We start from the raw sequence: 21,017 nt of genomic DNA on the forward strand, positions 1-21,017 counted from the left end.
AGGGAGAGACCAACATGCAAGCATCTGAATTTTAGCATCTCTCTGTTCAAGTAATGATAAAGCATAGAGGAAGAGGACATTGCATAGTGGAGATAATGAGGTGGTTACATTGGCTTATTAATTTTTCTTGGCACTGGTTTTGATGATATTCTGGGCTTCTCAAGTGCTCCTAAGAAGTTCACCCATGCCCAACTTGAGTAAGTTATTACCCACCATTTTTATTAGGTGCTAAGAATTTTCTACGATGGTGCATAAACATGAATGGTTACCTTCTAATCTCATGGGATTGAGGATATTTGTAAAATTTATGAGGAAACTTCAAGAATAATTTCCAAAGTGAAAGTTCAAATTGATTGGCAAAAATTTTACTTTGAAAGTATTTAAGAAGGTGTCTATGTGGATTATTAAGGCCTCCGGCCTAAGAAATTCAAAGTCGGCTTCAATATGTAATTCGAGGGAAATATTTTATTTTTAAAATTCAAACATAAAGGTCGGCTTCAAGGTCAGGTCAGCCAAGGGATGCAACCTTTCAACTATGTCAAAGTACAATATATACCCGATTGAGGTGCTCCTCAAAAAAGTGCGAAGTTTGTTCAGCAATTTCAAATGACTACCTCACAAAATTCAGATGGTGTTCTTTGTGATTTCCTTATGATGGCTCTTGTTTTTCTCTGGTTCAATGAAACTATGTCTCTGCAATCTCTGTTGGTCCAGAACTCGCACTTATGACACTTAATATTTATGATATGGGGACTCTCTCCTAGGTAGGTTGCAACTTCAAGGTGTTCTTATGAAGAAGGTCAGGCCTAATCTTGCTGATCAGGGGGGTGGGATACTTCATAAAGATAGCCACATGACTTGAGGTAAAGTCTGTACAATCCTAGATGAGGGGGACAACAAACCTGATTTGGGTACAGACAAGCCCTGAGGGTTAGCTAAGGGCAACATCTTGTATGCCTAAGAGTTGTAGTTGAAATGGAGGTGTTTTGGAGTTGTTAGGTGATACAATGATGGAGGGAATGTAAATCTAACCAACTCAAGCTTTTACAACAGTATGTCATCAGTTTAAGAGGGCACAATTTGTCTGCTCCTGAATTGCAATTTTGGACCATATATTTGTATAAGGGAAGTGATATTGGATCTCCAAATTGACAAGTCAATTGCTGAACATTTGATATTAATAATAAGAAGATTTGATCAAGGATTTTCCCCATCTTAGGGATTTTCCCTTTCTTGATCCATATCCTTGTGTTCTCTTGTCTTGGCTTGTCTTCTGCATCTATGGTTTATTTTCTTTCTTCAGTTATTGTCTATGTGACATTGAGTAATGTGATTGCTAATAGAAATGAAATGGAAAGATAAATGGGCTATTATAGATCACTGAAGCAACTGTTCCAGGCAAAGAACATGTTAATTAAAATTAACATGGTATTAGAGCTAAGGTGAGGACAAGCCCAAGCAAGGGAGAAAGCAATCACAAAGAAGCTCATTGACAATTCTTTATCACCTCCTTCCTCTCCAAAGATCAGTCATCTTGAAGCATTGAACCAAGAGAGCTCGCTTGCAAACTCCTATTGCAAAAATGTAGGTTTCATGTCCCAACAAGAAAATGATATCAAGGCTTCATCAATCAAGCAACTCTTGGACGAAGCTCCCTCTCAAATTGTTGGTCAAATGAACTGTATATAAGGCTTTGTGTGCATGACTGCGGCTAAGAAGTTTTGGTTCTTTAGTTCACTTTCTTTAGGACCAACATCCTTGAATTGAATTTGTTTTGGGAGATGGTGTCTCGCCCAGAATTTCTTCCTTGTTGCACGTTTATGTGAAGACACATTTGAAGCTATGTATGTGACATGAAGTTCCTAGCATCTGTAACAATGAATCTAATCCTTAAGCTCTTCTCTATAACATTACTCAGCCTTGTATTAGGGCATTGCCTGTCTCACAGAGAAGTATGAAAGGCTACAAAAGGTGAAGTCAGTAAAATGTGGAAAAGGTCAATCACGATGGTTTTAGAAGGATCAATGTTCATAGTTTCGTTGTATTTTGATTGGAGATCCATTTGGCAGGTAGTTCTTGACTAACTTCTTTTGAATCTTGGGTTGCTCATATCTCTGAGGTTCGACCCTTATCTTACTATCTCTGAGACAAGCGAAATTGTTTGGTTCTTCCTTCGAAGTAGCAAAATCTGACAGGCTATTGTTCTAGCCTCAAATTTTTGTAGTAGATCCAAGTCTTGCATTAAGGCTATATGAATACGTATCATTATAGACAATGTCTACAACCTGCAGTTGTCATTGAAAATTTCTTCAAAGGTGATTCACTGTAGCTAACTGCATATCATGAAGATTGATCCGAATTGGAGTCAATTTTCACTATAACATGGTTCAGACATTTGTATGACAGTATTTGGTATGTCCTTAATAAACAATGTGCTTGTTAGACTCCATCTGTATGATATGAACGTAAGATTGGTATAGAAGTATGAAAACTTCACGTTGGCACAACAACATTCAACCATGTAGATAGTTGTATTGGAATGACATTGTTTATTTATTGCAGAATATGTATTGGCATAGTGTTAATGAATTGCAAAATATTAATAGTCATGGAACTCCATAAGTGACAAAGAATGAAACTGAAATGTGGAGCATAAAGTTGTGAATAAATCCCTTCTCTTCAGAGGGAACTGTTGAAGAGATGTAATTTTTATGTCCTTCTTGCCAATGTTGTTTTACATATTCTTTCGTGTAGTAGTCTATTGGATTCCATCAATTAACATAACAGTGCTTGCATTCACTTGGTTTCTAACGGCCTCCAATCAAGTCAAGTGTCAAACCCACACAGTCATTTATTGATTTGCAATTGAAAACACAATAAATGTTTGTTCAGAACAGACATTTATTGGGATTTCAATCGCAAATGAAGAAATCAATGTGTGGGTTTCAAAATAGCTTGATGTTCCTACGATGTTATTTTGGACATGATCATATGGCTTCATATATATATATATATATATATATATATATATATATATATATATATATATATATATATAGATATATATATATATATATATATATATATATATATATATATATATATATATATATATATATATATATATATATGATCCAGGTGGGTGTTGGTGGCCACCCACCTATCCCATTTGGACCCCCACAACTGTCTCTTTCAGCTTTTTCAGTTTCCTAAATTGTAGCACAATTTACTATTTTTAGCAGTTTTTCGGGTCCTGAAGTTCCGGAGTCGTTTTGACGCCCTAAACGATGTAGATAGATCTTTCTAACGAGCTATTGTACGCATCAAACGGAGATCATATGCCAAAGTTACGACCCCGGGAAATTGATGTACCAATTTACCCAAACGGGGCCCACAATTTGGCATTTCATCTTCTAGGGTTAGGTTTCGGGATGTGAAGGGTTTTCCATTGTTTCTCAACAATAAATAGGCCTTCGAGCCTCATTGTAACACAGTTCAGAATAGTTCAGAGGCATGTAGCCGCCACATCTCTTCTCAGAGATAAGCTACCATCGCCCTAGCTGGTTTCTTTCCATTTCTATTTGTAAGCATATTTCAGTATTTTACAGTAATGAAATGAAGTATTATTTACGCTACATCTCAGTATTTATGGTTATCTCATCTCTGTATTTATGGTTATCTTTGTAATCTATTGCGTTCCTGTCTAAATCCGGATCAGTGGTATCAGAGCGGTCTTCTTTTTCTCTGTTTTTCTTTGCATGTCCCCAATGAGGTCGGGATATAAGGAGTTAGGGCTTGAACGGGTCGAACCTTTGCGAGACCAGCGTCGCAGATCCTGACAGCCTCCTATGGTGGATGAGAAGAAAGATGAGGGGGCAGGAGATCCTATCAAAATCTTGCTCGAAGAAGCCCTCGAGCGGCAAAGGAACGCGATGATGGATAGCTTTGCACAGATCCTTCAGCGGCTACCCAGAGGCGACGCAACGGCTTCCAACAACGACTCTGGAAATGCCACACCCTTCAAGGTACAAGTAAATTTTGAAATCCCCATCTTTGAGGGTCAAATAGACGCAGATGCCGTAGATAAATGGTTAAATCTGCTAGATGGGTATTTTTCTGTTCATGAATTTTCAAATCGGGAAAAGATTGTTTTCGCCCTTCTCAAAGCAGCCCCCCATGTCAAGGACTGGTGGGAAAACTATTGCGAGCAGAAGGATGAAAGTACTGGCTCACTATTTTCAGCCGCACCCACTTGTAATGACTTTCGGGATGCCATCAAGGAGCATTACTACACTGTCGGAAGCTATGAGGACAAATACATCAAATGGACCACACTGGGGCAGGGACGAGACCAAGATGTGCCAGATTTCACAAACATTTTTCATACCCTTCACACACAATTGGGTATCAAAGATACTGAGTTGCATCTGGTACTCAAATACCGTGGCTGCCTACACAGATACATCCAGGAAGAGATGGGGTTCTTGAACATCTCACTCGGCATAGCATACCGATACGCTATCAAAATCGAGAAAAAGTTCAAACAGAAGAAGAGAGACTTTGGATCTACAAATCTGACGCCCAAAGGACAAAGCCAAGGCGGGGTGACCCAAGACAACCCATCGAAGCTGCAAGAAAAGAACAACACCACGAAGCCGAAGAAGGACACAGGAAAGTGGTGTGAGTTTCACAAGAGTCCCACTCATAACACAAGTGAGTGTTGGACCAAGCAGTCATTGGTGGCTGAGTTGAAGGCTTTCGAATCAGATGCATGTTCCAACCCTGAGCCAGAACCCGACAAGGGGAATGGCAAAGGGAAGAAGATCATTGATGCGGATCCCAGTGCCATTGTTTCCACCGCCAAGATCAAGAAAAATGAGCCCGAAGATCCAGAGGAGGGGGAGCGTCTTTTCCACTCACATATGTGGGTGAAGGGTTCACCGCTGCGATTCATTGTTGACAGTGGTAGCCAAGAGAACCTGGTTTCAACAGAGGTCGTGAAGCGGTTGGGCCTACCGACTACACCACACCCACAGCCGTACAGTATCGGGTGGCTTTATGAAGGACGAGATCTCAAAGTTCGCCAGCAGTGTCGTCTTCCCTATAGCATCAAACCCTTCACAGACGAGGTATTGTGTGATGTTACACCTCTGGATGTTTGTGATGTATTACTAGGCCAACCATACCTGTGGAGGCGACATGCTATGTATGAGTCCAGGCCTCATGCTGTCATTATTTATTTGAATAATTCATTATACAGGATACCGGAGGTAGCCCCACCTACCGCCACATCTTTGATCACCACTAGGAAAGGCAGCAAGCTCATCTCACAGACCAGGAAATTCATCTGTCTGGTTCACTCCCAAAGTAAGGGGAAGATTTCCATCACATCCATGACCCCCGCGAAGGGTTCCTCCATGCAGTAGCAGCAGCAAAGGGATACAGTCATGACAAGGCACAGGAACAACTTCTCCTCACCCACAGGGGTACCACACAAGTTTCAGGTGGGCGAAAAAGTTTGGTTCCATCTGCAGAGGGAGAACCTTACCAGAACCCATCAGAAGCTCAGACCACTCCGACATGGTCCTTACACCAGTACCAAGGCTACGGGCAACAATGCTTTGAAGCACAACATTCCTCCATTCCATGGCTTGCACCGAGTGTTCAATGTGGACCATCGTTGACCATGCTTCCCACCATTTCTGGTCACATCAGAGATTACAAAACAACTCACCAGAGACCCAGCTCAGCAGAAGCTTCCTCATCTCAGGGAGGAACTCAATGCAATGGGGACCATTGCTTCCTAAGGGGGGAGGAATGATCCAGGTGGATGTTGGTGGCCACCCACCTATCCCATTTGGAACCCCACAACTGTCTCTTTCAGCTTTTTCAGTTTCCTAAATTGTAGCACAGTTTACTATTTTTAGCAGTTTTTCGGGTCCTGAACTTTCGGAGACATTTTGAGGCCCTAAACGACGTTTTTTTGGGAATCTGGGGCAACATGGGTCCATGGACCCATGTTGCCTCCCAAAGTGGTAGTACTCGGATAGATCTTTCTAACGAGCTATCGTACACATCAAACGGAGATCGTTTGCCAAAGTTACGACCCCGGGAAATTGATGTACCAATTTACCCAAACGGGGCCCACAATTTGGCGTTTCATCTTCTAGGGTTAGGTTTCGGGATGTGAAGGGTTTTCCATTGTTTCTCAACAATAAATAGGCCTTCAAGCCTCATTGTAACACAGTTCAGAACAGTTCAGAGGCATGTAGCCGCCACATCTCTTCTCAGAGATAAGCTACCATCGCCCTAGCTGGTTTCTTTCCATTTCTATTTGTAAGCATATTTCAGTATTTTACAGTAATGAAATGAAGTATTATTTCTGCTGCATCTCAGTATTTATGGTTATCTCATCTCTGTATTTATGGTTATCTCTGTAATCTATTGCGTTCCTGTCTAAATCCGGATCATATATATATATATATATATATATATATATATATATATATATTGCAACATTAATGATATCCACACTATCCTATATCATTTTTGAGATACATGCTGAAATCTGATGGTTGTAAGGAGTCTTATACATGACAAGAACCATGATAATAGTGTCGACAACGTTGATGGTAGGTGTGATATAAAGATAAAAACTCTCTTGTATTTTTTTTAGTTCACAAATGTAATTGTGAACTGACTTGTGTCTACTCAAGAAGGTCTGTTGGTGTATCTCATTGTACACTATATCTCAGATAAACAACGGTGGGTTTGGTCGAACAAGAGGTGTAGAAGATATATGGGCAGTCACAAAGATTGGTGTGGTAGTTAGCACTTCATCTGACACCCTCATGCAATAATATTAGCATTTTGACAAAATCAAACAAATCCTCTACAATGAGGGGTTTTATTGAAAGCAAAATTTCAACAAGTAAAGGTTTTGAAGGGTTACTGTATTTTTGTACAACAGTAAGAATATCTTCATGTTTTAAACTATTTTAGACAATTGCATATTATACATTGTTCTGTATAAGTTTTGGGGCACTCAGCTTTTGTCGGCTTATATCATGTGTCTTGTGCATCTTGTGGTTCTTGCAAACTCTTAGTTAATGATGTATTTTTTATATGAACTAGACATACATGTGAAATATTGTCTATGTAAGCTATGTTTCTTAGTTGTTTTATGTCCATGGCTATATGTGATCCTTGTCTTGGTAAGTTATTAAGTGGGACAAGTTGAGCCTTGACATGAGTGCCCTAAGATGAGTTATAGGCAATTCTTAGGTGAACAAGGCACGATCTACTTGTATTAGGTGCGATTGGTCAAGTTATAGCAATTGAAGCAGACCAATGTCACATGGACTGCAGTAGTTAAGGACTTGATTGGATTCCCAAGTCATGAAAAAATGTATGGCTAGTTGTGAGGGTGTGAGTGGCGAGGCGTGCTAGGGAATGCTAACATGTGTCAGATAGTGTGAAGGCATGTCAAATATGCTAAGATGTGCCAAGCGCTAAGTCATGCCAAGATGTGAAAGGGTGTCACAATATGTGCCAGGGACTATTAATGCAACAAAATGGAGAAACAAGTTAAACTACAAGGAAATGAACACACAAGAGGGTTAATAAGTCATCAATTTACATTTTCCAAGAGGGTCATCCTAGGCACACCAATACTAGGTGCCAATAGGTGCCAAGTGTTAGAGAATTCTAAGTGCCAAATATTCTTCTATTACTTCTCATTTACTTTCCAATAGTTGACCTCAAATAACTTTAATATTAAACCATTCCAAAGCATACCAAGGCATCTCAACGAGTGTTAGACATGCTAAGACTTTCCAAGCACCAACGTGTCCCAAGTGCCAATGTGTGTTAGGGAGTGATACACATATTGCTATGAAGTGAGAGGGCATGTCGAAGAGTGCTAAGGTATGCTAGAGATTGCTAATGCATGTTAAGGAGTTTTAAGAAGTAATATGGAAACACAATGGAGCAGTAGGTCAAAATTCATGGAAGTGAATGAATATGAGGGTGTGCTAGGGTGTGTCAATGAGTGTTAGCTGGCATTCCATGGAGGGGGTGACAAAGTATGCTAAGCATTAATAAGGCATGCTAGGGAATACCAGGGAATGTTAAGAAGTGTTGTAGTGTGTTAGGGAGTTCCACTGTGTGAAAATGTGCCAAATAGTTGCAAGGCATGACAAGAAATGACATATGCTAAGGCATGCAAGGATGTGCAAGGTGTCAGGGTATGCCAATATGTGTCAAGGAGTGTTAAGGAAACACAAGGAAGAACCAAGCTAAAATGTAAGGAAATGAATGCATAAGAGGGTTAAAAAGTCAAGACTTTATATGTTTCAAAAGAGGCATGCTAGGAACACTAATAATAGGTTCCAATACATTCCAAGTGCTAATGTATGTTAATGCATGCCAAAGTGTTCCATGGCATGCTAGGAACTACAAGGAATGTCAACACATGTTAGGAGAATGCTATGTTATGCTAGGGCCTACCAACATGTGCTTGGGTGTTCTATTCATGGCAAGATTTTCTAGGAACGAAGATGTTCCAAGACATCTGAGGTGCCAAGGAATGTTAGTGTGGGCCAAAATATGTTAATATGTGCCAAGAGTGTTGAGGAGTGCTAGGTCTCTCTCATTATATAATTGACAAAGCTTGATTATGTATTAAATAATATAGTTCCTACACACACTAGTAGAACTTTAACTAAAGGACATTTGTTAGATAATAAACCTAATATGGATGAATCATGCGTTGACTCATAGGAAAATTATATTCTCATTACTTGATGACACACTAATTACTTATTAACAAATTGACTGACTCTAAACACTATGGCCTTGGGCACATAATGAAAAAGTCTCCACAACAATGGTCTTAAATCGTTGTCTTTTAACAAAAAATATAGTATCATGCACATTGTGTCATCAAAAACTCATTGGAATGATCAATGATCACCTTGACTTAATTAGATTTGGAGCAGATCATTCCAAGGAAAAACTTAGAGCATGTTTCCTGGAATCTCCGTGCAGCGAGGAGTACCTATGATATTAAGTTTCTATCAATACAACATATTAATATCTCTTTAAGATGAGGAGCAAAGGCTGAATGATCAACTGAGGTAAGACTTGAGAGGGAGCTGTAGAATACCTGGCACAATAGATGACTTTGGAACATGGTCCAATATGTAGGAAAGGTAGCAGAACTGTAGACAAACTCAATGACTATGTTTTAAGCTAGATCATTTTCCCCGATATTTAGAGGGAGCCATAATCTAAGATATAGGTTATCATCCTCTCAAGAGGGAGTTGACGTTTAAAGTCAACATGAAACACAAGTATGATGAAATGGAGAAGTTGCACCTCTTTGTCACATCGTTCGAGGGAAGCCATTACGAATAATATTCACCGTGTGAAATGAGGTCAACACAGCCATACAAACTTCCATTCTTTCATAATTTGCTTGATCTCATTCACCATTTCCATGACTGTAATCTACAATTGTTTGTAACTGATTTGCAAGGGAGTTTTGATGTTGTCGAAATCAGATTGCAAGCCCAAAGAATTATGTTTTCATAACTAAGTTGCGAAGTTAGAAGAAGCGCCATTGAAACTGCAATTGCTAGAAAAAGGATATTGAAGCTATTTTTGTATCAATTTTTCTTTGACAATGACTACAATTGATTTTACTGTTCTACGACGAGATTTTCAATAGCTAATTTTGTATCTTCTTGTTAGGATTTGATTTTTGATGAAATTAAGAATGCACAGCAGAAGAGATAGTGGGTCAAATTTTATTTTTGAATATGGATCCTTCGACCTCGACTTAGCTAATGATCTCAACTGCTAGTTATTTTGGAAAACATTGCTTGGATTCTCTACTGATTTTGGGGACAATAGGCTCAGATCTAAAATATTTGTAAGGTGAAAGATATTGATTCTATTTATAACTAAAAGAGGCCAAGACTCTTGTATAAAGGATGTTTGAATTTATTTGTGGAGGGGATCGAGTAGTAGAAGAAAATATCGTTGATGTTGTTATCAAGATCGATCTATAACTATGATAAATATTACTGGTATAGGGAGTGCATACCCTGTTGGTTGTGGGCTATACTAGAACAAGACAAAACCAAGAATTTAGCAGCTGTGAGATTTAGCATTTAGGTTTGAAGAGGGTTTAAGTGAGGTGATGCGGTGCAAGGGGGAGGACAGATTGTTGTTTGCATGTGATAGTATCCCGCCTCCTCTGTGAATGTATTGACATTGTAGAATTGTACCAATAAGCAAGCATACATACTTGGTGAATGAGAATGTGAATTCGAGACACTATCGTATAGATATAGAAGCTTGCGGGTTTGAAAGGGATCAATATTGGGTATATCCGCTCCACGAGTCTCATCGATCTCACTGTCACCAACTGCCTTTCTCCTATTGGTAATGGTATGCCTCTGACAGAGTTCCAGACGCAATGCTACTTCCTCTTGTCCGAAGTTTCCTCACTTCTTCTTCAGAATCATAGTGCATCCACTTGCCAGGTTCTAAAAGAATTGCATATGCTTCTCCAATCATTTTGAAAATCCTCTTTGCATATCTCCATACCTCCTCCCCAACTTCATTCCAATAGCCATTGTCCCCACTGTCACTTGGTACTGAAAAATGGCTAGACTTATCTGGATGGTTTCTTAGAGCAGCTTTTTGGTAAGACTTCTTGATCTCAACCGTAGTACTAGAAGCCTCAACACCCAAGATCAAATAATGATCCAAAGAAATTTCTCTTTTCATTTCTTCTTCCACTTTGGAAAGTCGTTCACGAGCTTGTCTAAGATCTTTTGTGCTAGTTGTTGAGCTTCCCAATCTCACTCGTTGGATTTCTTTGCTCCGTTGCTGGCTCTCTAAGACCGTTATAAGCTTCTGCAGATCAACGGTTGCTTTTCCATAATCTCGAACACTTTCATGTAATTTAGCTCTCTAAGATATCCGAGAAATCCCCTTGGGGTAGTTTGGGTAGTTTGAAACATGCGGCAAGTGAACATCTTGTGAGAATTTACAAAATGGAAATGGCAGATGAAAAAGGGAACAAAATTCAAATTCCCTCATGATGTGTGCATGTTGATTTTTAATAATGCATAGGAATTCTTTTGGACTATGACTTACGTTGAAATTTTACCTTATGATTCTTAATTACTGTATACCTAAATTTCTTAGGCATTTCTTATATAGGTTGAATTTTTAATATTGGTATGAATATTTCTTTAAAATGTCTTCATGTCAAATTTTGGTAAGTAATTTTGATACTTATTAATATCTTAATTTAAAAATAAAATATACAGAATATATTAATGAATAAGGTTATTAAGAGTATATTAATTAATAAGGTTGTTACATTGGTAGATTTAATTAACATTTTTTGGAAACAATATGTTTGCGTTTATTCATACCAAATTACTCATTTTTATGGAGAAAGAGAAGTTGAAGGTTCATTTTTCTAAGTTTCTTTAATTATATTAACTTTCTCCTCTTTATTTTTTTACAACATAGATGGGACACTTTCGTAGCATTAAAAGGGTGTATGCTTCAATAGAACAGATTGGATTGGTAATAAGATCAGTTAAACATGCACATAGATTATCTCACCATTTTCTCTAGCACTCCTTGCTCGTTAAACTAAGTAGCTTTTATTTAAGTTGGGACAACGAAAAAATCATGGTTTTAATTGCTATATTTTCATTATCCACCACTTAATCCAATGTAATCACAACCAAATTTGGTAGAACAATCAAGCCTTGAAAAAAATTAATTCTAGTATTTGAAGCTAAAACTAATAACATGTTTGAGTCGAGGGAATCATTTCAATTTTCCATGGAGCTACAATAAAACTATGCCAATTCATCTCATATTGGATCTTGAATGACTAATAAAACTCAATATTGTGGATAAGTCATATTTATGTTGTTTGTGTATTTGGGAGACGACTCTATAATGGGATAAAGGGAATGCAAACATGTAAGATAATTACAAAAACAAAATGGTAAGCCTACTAAAGAAATTGGTTGCACTAGTTAAAGTGGAATTTAGACATTAGTAAGAAGTCACAAACTTTAAGGGGTAGAAAAAGTGATATGGCATCTCCATCTTATGCATTTTCAGCCATCGATGGACAACCACTTATAGGCCATTAAAATTTCGACCCTTCAGGGACCATTCCACCATTATAAAGCAAATATAGTTTTCTTAGGGAGGTCTGTAATTTATTTAAATGCGCTTATAAGGTATAGTAATAAAAACACAATGGGATTAAACAAGCATTCTTAAAATTCCATAGAAACCAAGAATCTATGTTTAAATTAAAACTGACAACACATTACATGGTTAATCCATGTAAATTTATTACAATAAATAATATTCAGTGAAATTTCATAGACACTTACTTTTAAACTAAGGATGGTCCAAGGAAAGTAGTTGCATATGAGTAATTTTCCTCCTAGTCATAGGAATGCACTGTAGATGTCGTCCCCATATTGGGTTATGAGGTCATTAGGGAAAATCAATTTAATATATAGGCTCCCACTCACTTAACCCAACCCATTGCTCGCATGGAATGGATAATTCACTCATTATAAAGAATTGCACATATAGTCTAACTTGCAACTATCAAAGTCACTCTCTTCCACTTCCTTACACAACATAAGGAATATCTTCCCCTACTATGCTTGACAGTGCCTTAGGGATTTTCTTCCCTTCCAATGCTCTTTAGTGTATGCAGAAAGAGTCCAATTTGTTGAATTATTTCTAGGAGTAACTTGGAATATTAAAATGTCTCTCAAACACCCATTCAACGATTATAACTAATGGATGAAAGCTTCTTTAGTTTCCCAAACTCTATGTTCATCTACAATCTCTCTATCACTTCAACAAGGACAACCAATTCCCCTTTCATGGTGTTGATTTTCATCATCTTCATATTTATGGTGAATTAGTGGTAGAAGAGAATGTAGCAAGCACTACACCCATAAGCCTTTTTTTATGTCTCAAATGCACCTTGAAATTACCTGGGAAAAGGTTTTTTCAACCTATTGTGTTGTTAGGATATTCCGACACATAGGAAATAGTTAAGTACAACTTGGTCTAGTGTAGAGTTAGGTATAGAGTTAGGTAAAGTGTGTTTCTTTACCGTTGTACATTTTGTAACTTACAATCCGACGGTCACGATATGTAGTGATTCGACGGTTCATTCTCTCCTCGGTATTACCGACACTTGATCCGTGGCTTGACACCCGATTGGTCCATGAATTCTATTTAAAGCACATGGAGGGTCATTTGTAGGGTAATCCGTGCATGAGAGAAACATATGTAAATTTTCATTCTTTTATTAATAAATTGCCTGAAGTGGCCGCGTTGGCTCAGGCCGTGGACTGTTTCCCTCTTTGAGGGTTTTAACCACGTCAAAATACTAGTGTATTGATCTGCGATATGGTTGTGAGCAGTGTCCTTTTGGTGTTCTGTCTGAGGAACTTACCCTGTAAATTCCTACATGGTATCAGAGCTATTTGAGGGCCGCGTCCATTGGTGATCCAAATCTGAAGCCGGTAGAACTGCATCCGACTGCCGTTTCCTAGATCTGTTGTTTCTGACTGCTTTCGGGCCGAGAGGACTGCTTTGTTGTTTTGGGAGCATCTGTTCCAGTGAGGAACCCCTTTCGTTTCACGCGAAAAGGTTTCCGGTAGCCCTAGCTGCGTCATTTTTAAGATCGGGAGGTATACATTGTTTATTTGCAGTTTACTGTTATTTTCTCTCTGTTTATTTCGGTTTCGGTTTATTTAGTCTTTTTATTACCAGATCTATACCTTTCATTTCTGTGTATGCTCTTTGCCCTGCAACTCTGTGCGATCTGGGCAAATCAGAAACAGAAAGGAAGGATTTTTCTCATGCGTATGCTCTTTTCCCTGCGCCTTAGGGTGATCTCGGAAAATCAGAAACATTGAGGAAAATATTTAGTTTCCGGCCAAAGCTAACTTTGAGCCGCAAGGTTCATTTTTGAAAATATTTAGTTTTTCGGCTAAAGCTAACTTCGAGCCATAAGGTTCGTTTTCTTTGCATGTCCGTGTTGGGTTTTCTGTTTTTTGTTTTGTAGGGAAAAAGAGCTTTCTCAAAGCAAGCACGCAACCCAAAGCACCCCCCCCCCCCCCTCTCTCTCTCTCTCTCTCTCTCTCTCAAATTTTTTGTATAGATCAATTGGTTCAAAGCTATTTTAAGAGAGTAGAGGTCTTGGGTTCAAGTCTCCATTTTGTGGGGGCGGACTTTTTCATTTCCGCACATTCCCGCACTTCGTCGGCAACTTCAACAACTTGTTTTTAAAAAAGCCATAACTTCTTCATCCGGAAGCCGTTTTCAGAGCCGTTTTTTTTAAACCAGCCTAATTTTTCGAGATTTATCCATTGGAACACTTATTTTCAGCCTCTTTAGCTTCAGTTTCCATTAAAATGGAAAGTCAATACCAAGTTACCCTTGATAGCACCAACTACTTCCAATGGTTGGCTTACATTGAGGATTTACTTAGAAGTAAAGGTCTCTACAGAATAGCCTCAGGCCAAGAAAAGAAACCGAAGGATGAAGATAAGGCTGCTAAATGGAAAAATAGGCAAGATCAAGCACGTGGATTGATAGGGATGTCTATTTCTCTAGATCTTAGATTCCATATTGCAGAAATTGATACTCCTGATGAAGCAATGAAACAAATCAACAAGGTTTTTGGGATTAAAAATGAAATTAGAGCCCATCAACTTGAAAATGAGTTGCTTACATTGGACCCTAATAATTTTTCTTGCATTGAAGATTTTTTGTCCAAGTTCAAGACCCTTAGATATCTTTTGGAAGGTGTTAAAGTTAAGAAAGAAGATAGTAACCTTATCTATTCCATTCTTACAAAGTTGGGACCAGCCTACTCTGTGTTTGTTTCCACCTTCCATTCTACAAGAGAAGCCTTCATTTCTCAAGGAACAGACTACAAGCCCCCTTCCTTTGACTCTTTTTGTGATTCTTGAATAAGAGAACAAGAAAAACTCTTACACCTTGGTCTTCTTAATCTTGGAAACTCTTCCAAGAAAGCGTTAGCCACCCAGCAGCAACCAAATTCAAAGAATCCTAAGAAGTCATATCCTAAAAAGAATGGTCCTAAACCAAACAAGGGTCCTAAGCAATTTCAGCCCCAAAATGAAAAATCATTTCAACAAAATGATAAGACAAATAAAAACAAAGGGAAGAAGACTGATAGACATTGCAATTTTTGTAATCGAGATGGCCACTTAGAATCAAAATGCTTTAAGAAGATGGAAGCCTTGGAAGCAGCAATGAAGAAGCATAACATCCATTTGGGGCAATCTTCAACTTCAACTTCATCTTCAGGAATGTCACTTTCTGCATGTGGTTGTCAAGCATCTCGGTCTGGCTATGCATTAAATGTATCTTCTTCTTCTCATTCTCATGAGTGGCTCATTGATTCTGGAGCTTCTTATCACATGGCCAAAAACAAAGCCATGTTTTCTTCTTTAAATGATTGTAACACCAAAAATATATATGTTGGTGATGATAGATCTCTTAATGTTGTAGGGACTGGAACTGTTCATCTAGACAATGGTCAGTTTAATGATGTATTATGTGTTCCATCCTTATCCTGCAACCTTCTATCTGTATATCAGATAACTCATTCAGGTGAAGGTAAAATCGTTGAATTTTCACCTCATGATGTTGTAATCAAGGACTTAAGAGATCCTAAACAGATTTTGGCTACTGGCATTGCTGATGATTCTACAAGGTTGTATAAGTTTCACAACTTTGGGTCATCAAATCTTCCCTCAGTATTTGTTGCTCATAACGATGAAGTGAGCAAACTTTGGCATGAGCGATTTGGTCACTTAAACTATCGCTCCCTTCAGCATCTATGTAAAGAAAATATGGTGACAGGTCTTCCTATGGTATCTTGCAGAGATGGTGTTTGTTCCGGATGTGTACTCGGAAAACATCATCGGGACAGTTTTGAAAAACGTGCCTCTTGGCACGCCTCAGCCCCTTTACAGCTTGTGCATAGTGATTTATGTGGTCCACTTCCAGTTGTGTCATTCTCTGGCTGCAAGTATTTCTTAACTTTCATTGATGATTTCTCCAGACGCACTTGGGTATACTTCTTAAAACTCAAGAGTGAAGTATTTAACACTTTTTTGGCCTTCAAGGCCTTTGTTGAAAAACAATCTGGACATCAAATTCTTAAGTTAAGATCTGATAATGGCGGAGAATATGTTAAAAACACATTCATCAACTATTGCACTGAAAATGGAATTCAAATGCAACATACTGTTCCATATACTCCACAACAAAATGGTGTAGCTGAAAGGAAGAATCGCACCTTAAAGGAAATGGCTAATTGTATGCTACAATCTAAAGGACTTGGTCTTAGTTTTTGGGCAGAAGCAATTAACTGTGCAAATTACATAATAAATCGCACTCCTACTAAGGCTTTAAAGAATATCACTCCAGAAGAAGCATGGAGCTCAATCAAACCAGATGTAAGTCACTTTCGTGTTTTTGGAAGTGAAGCGTGGGCCCATATTCCAGATGAAAAGCATAAAGCTTTAGAACCTAAGAGTGAAAAATGTACTTTTGTTGGATATTCTGAAGATGTCAAAGGCTATAGACTTATTCCATTTAAGTCCAAAAATGTTATCATTAGAAGAGATGTAAAATTTGATGAAAATATATCGGCCTGTGAGCCTAGTCCGGCGGATGTGCCACCTCTCCCTATCTCTTCTACCTTTGAAAACATTTCTTCTTCAGATGATGAAAGTGAGGATGACAATCCTCCCCCACCATCTCAGGATCCTCCTTCAGCTCCTGAGCTTCCAAAATGGGTTCGTGCTACTCGAGATGCAGCAGGTGATCTTGCCGGTGATCCTACAGATCAGCGACGCACACGTTCTCAGTTCGAGAGGGCCTCTTCTTTACTGGCTCAAGCTCCAGTAAATTATGATCCTGACACCTTTGCAGAAGCTTCAGGCCATCCAGATTGGGAAGCAGCTATGAATGAAGAATATCATTCATTATTGGCAAATGATACATGGGATCTTGTTCCTTTACCAAAGGGACGAAAACTTGTTAGATGCAAATGGGTTTACAGAACCAAGTATGGACCAGATGGGAAAGTTGATAAACATAAAGCTCGTCTTGTTGCTAAGGGATTTTCACAGGTTGAAGGCATTGACTACACTGAAACCTTCTTCCCTGTTGCCAAAATGAACTCTATCCGCCTTGTTCTTTCCCTTGCTGCCTCTTTCAAATGGGAAGTCCATCAGATGGATGTTAAATCTGCCTTCTTGCATGGGGACTTGCATGAAGAAATCTATATGGAACAACCCATTGGCTTCATACAAACAGACTCCAGCCTTGTTTGTCGACTTAAGAAATCCCTTTATGGTCTCAAGCAAGCTCCTCGGGCTTGGTATGCCAAAATGGATAGCTTTCTTTTAGAATCTGGCTTTTCTAGGTGTCATTCTGACAATACTGTCTACACCAAGAAAGTGGGCAACTCTCTTATCATCCTTGTTCTTTATGTTGATGATCTTATCCTTACTGGTAGTGATCCCAACCTTATAAACCATGTGAAGTCTAGCCTTAAAAGGAAATTTGAAATGACAGACTTAGGACACTTACACTATTTTCTCGGTCTTCAAGTCTTGCAATCCAAGGAGGGTATTTCCCTTTCCCAGTCCAAGTATGCTTGTGATATTCTACGTCATTTTCACATGGAAGACTGTAAGCCAGCCCCTTCTCCCTTTCAGTCTGGAGTCAAACTCTCAGTCACTTGTACTTCTCCTGAAGTTGATGCTACCTTATACCGTCAACTTGTAGGAAAACTTTTGTATCTAACCCATACTCGTCCTGACCTTTCCTTTGCTGTTGGCCTTGTTGCTCGGTTCATGCAAAACCCCCGTGAAAGTCATTGGAAAGCAGCTAAAAGAATACTTCGTTATGTTCGAGGTACAGTTCATTTGGGATTCATTACAGTGCCGAAGCATCTCCTCTATTGGTTGGTTTCACTGATTTCGATTGGGCTGGTGACCCTGATGATCGGAAGTCTACTGCCGGTTATGTGTTCACTCTTGGTTCAGGACCTATTACATGGGCTTGCAAGAAACAGGGTGCCATTTCTCTTTCGTCAGCAGAAGCAGAGTATCGTGGTGCCGTAGAAGCTAGTAAGGAAGCCTTGTGGCTTCGTCAGATCCTGTCAGAGTTTGGCTTTGAGCAGCAGCATCCGACTACACTTTGGTGTGATAATCAAAGTGCCATTCAGCTATGCAAAGATCCAGTCCAACATCAGCGCATCAAACACATTGAACTGCACATGCACTTCATCAGAAAGCTCATTCACGACCATGTTCTTGAAGTGCAATATTGTTCAACAGATGATCAAGTTGCAGACATCTTCACAGAGGCGAAGTTCACTAAACTTCGATTTATGGTTGGAGTTCAGGAAGTTGTCACTAAGGGGGGATAGGCTCTAGTGCCTCCTTCCTTCTCCTATTGTGTCATATTTTTAAATCCTTCAATCCTATCCCAAGTTCTTCTTAAGGGGGGATGTTAGGATATTCCGACACATAGGAAATAGTTAAGTACAACTTGGTCTAGTGTAGAGTTAGGTAAAGTGTGTTTCTTTACCATTGTACATTTTGTAACTTACAATTCGACGGTCACGATATGTAGTGATCCGATGGTTCATTCTCTCCTCGGTATTACCGACACTTGATCCGTGGCTTGACACCCGATTGGTCCATGAATTCTATTTAAAGCACATGGAGGGTCATTTGTAGGGTAATCCGTGCATGAGAGAAACATATGTAAATTTTCATTCTTTTATTAATAAATTGCCTGAAGTGGCCGCGTTGGCTCAGGCCGTGGACTGTTTCCCTCTTTGAGGGTTTTAACCACGTCAAAATACTAGTGTATTGATCTGCGATCTGGTTGTGAGCGGTGTCCTTTTGGTGTTCTGTCTGAGGAACTTACCCTATAAATTCCTACATGTGTGACTTTATTATCCAACCTTATTTTAAATAGGGGCTGCAAAATAGGTTGATAATATGGTTGAAAATTATTTAGTCCAAAGAAAACAATATAATATATGTCAAAGCACACATCAAAATCTAGGTCAAAATTATTTATAAAAGGCATAATTTTAGATTCAAATAAATATGTTGAAAATGGATATTACAAATGTGATTGAAAAATGAATTGATGGTCATGATATATTACATAAATATTATTAATGAGGTAGAAATTTATTTTGAAAGTTTAATAGGAGGTATAGGTTGAAACTTTTATTTTAAAAAATGGTTCTTGAACATGAGCTCAAAGATGATCATAGTCATAATCACAGATCAAATCCTAATCCTAAACACACTTCCTACTCTTAGGCTTTGCTTGTTGAGCCTAACAACTGGCTGAGTCTAAATCATAGTCTAAGTAGCTATATTCAAATTTGGATTGATAAGCTCCACAATTATTTATATATATGTTATGTTGTTATGATTTACATTTAAATTAATGCTTGAATCTCTCTCCATCATTAATATCTATTACAACAATCTAATTTAATGTCATACCATAGCTAGATGAAAAGTTATGGTTGTTGTTGGATTGCATAGTGTTAAATGAATGTATATGGAATGTTACTTCAAAGCACTACATCACAACATGATAACTTCACTATGTAGAGCTCCCCACCTATCCAACACCTTGGTAACGCTCCTCAAGTGAGACCTTCCTTACTTCAGGAATTGATAATGCCAATGCTAGACTAATACAATTTTTGTTTGACACTTAAGTGGAAGATTGTTTTGATAATATAACTAAATATTTGTTAGGGAGGAAGCCTCATTGCTTTCTTGGAGAATGGAAATTGAAGGAGACATTCATGTATGAAGATATCTTTGAATTTTTATGGATAGAGTTTTCTAGTGAGTTTGTGTGAATGGTTACATGTGCTTGACGAAGTCCCACATGATCATTGAGGAGACAAGAAGACAAGTCGAATCGTAAATCCAATAACTTTGTAGCATTGTGATCACTTAGTTAATAAAGAAATTTAATTTTTGGGGGAGAAGGCAATGGAAGGATACATTGTGTCTAGTTTGTAGTAGAATTGTATTAGTTGTACTAAAAATCTAAGGATTAGTTTCATAAGGGTTTTTGAGAGAGATTGGTGAACAAAAACCCTACAAGGAGAAAAATATTTTGGTGAAGGAAAAGTTGTTTCCTACCAACCCATTGAGCATGGTGGTGTAACAAGTCAAGACTTTATCTTTTTCAAAAGCAGCATTCTAGGCACACTAATAGTAAGTTCCAAGACATGCCAAGTGTTAATGTGTGTCAAGAGCCTATGTATGTTAATGCATGTGCATGTGTTCTAAGGCATGTTAGGGACTGGAGGGCATGCCAACAAATACTAGGAGAGTGCTACGCTTTGCTAGAACATGCTAAAATGTGCTTGGGCATCTTATTCATGGCAAGATGTTCTATGTACAGAGATGTTCCAAGACGTGTGAGGTGCCAAGGATTGTTAGTGTGTGCCAAAGCATGTTAAGGTGTTCCAAGACTATTGAGGAGTGTTAGGTCTCTCTCATTAATAGAGATTGACAAGGTATGCTAGGTAGTTACAAGTAATGAGAGAGTGCTAGGCCGACATGCCAAGATGTGCCAGGTGCTACGGTGTGCCAATGCATGTCAGGGAGTGTCAGGGAGTGTGAGGGAAACACAAGGGAGCGCTAGGTCAAAATTCATGGAAATGAATGAATAAGAGTGTGTGACAAGGAGTTTCAACAAGTTCTATGTGTGTTATGGAGGGAGTGACAAGGTTATATGCTAGGTAGTACCAAGGTATGCTAAACTACCAAGGCGTGTTAGGAAGTGCTAAGGTGCGCTAGGGAGTATAAAAGCATGCCAAGGAGTGTAGGGAAAGT

The sequence above is a fragment of the Pinus tabuliformis genome, chromosome 7 (assembly GCF_031772625.1).
Source record: "Pinus tabuliformis cultivar Carrire ecotype Pingquan chromosome 7, CPIR1, whole genome shotgun sequence".
NCBI lineage: Eukaryota > Viridiplantae > Streptophyta > Pinopsida > Pinales > Pinaceae > Pinus > Pinus tabuliformis.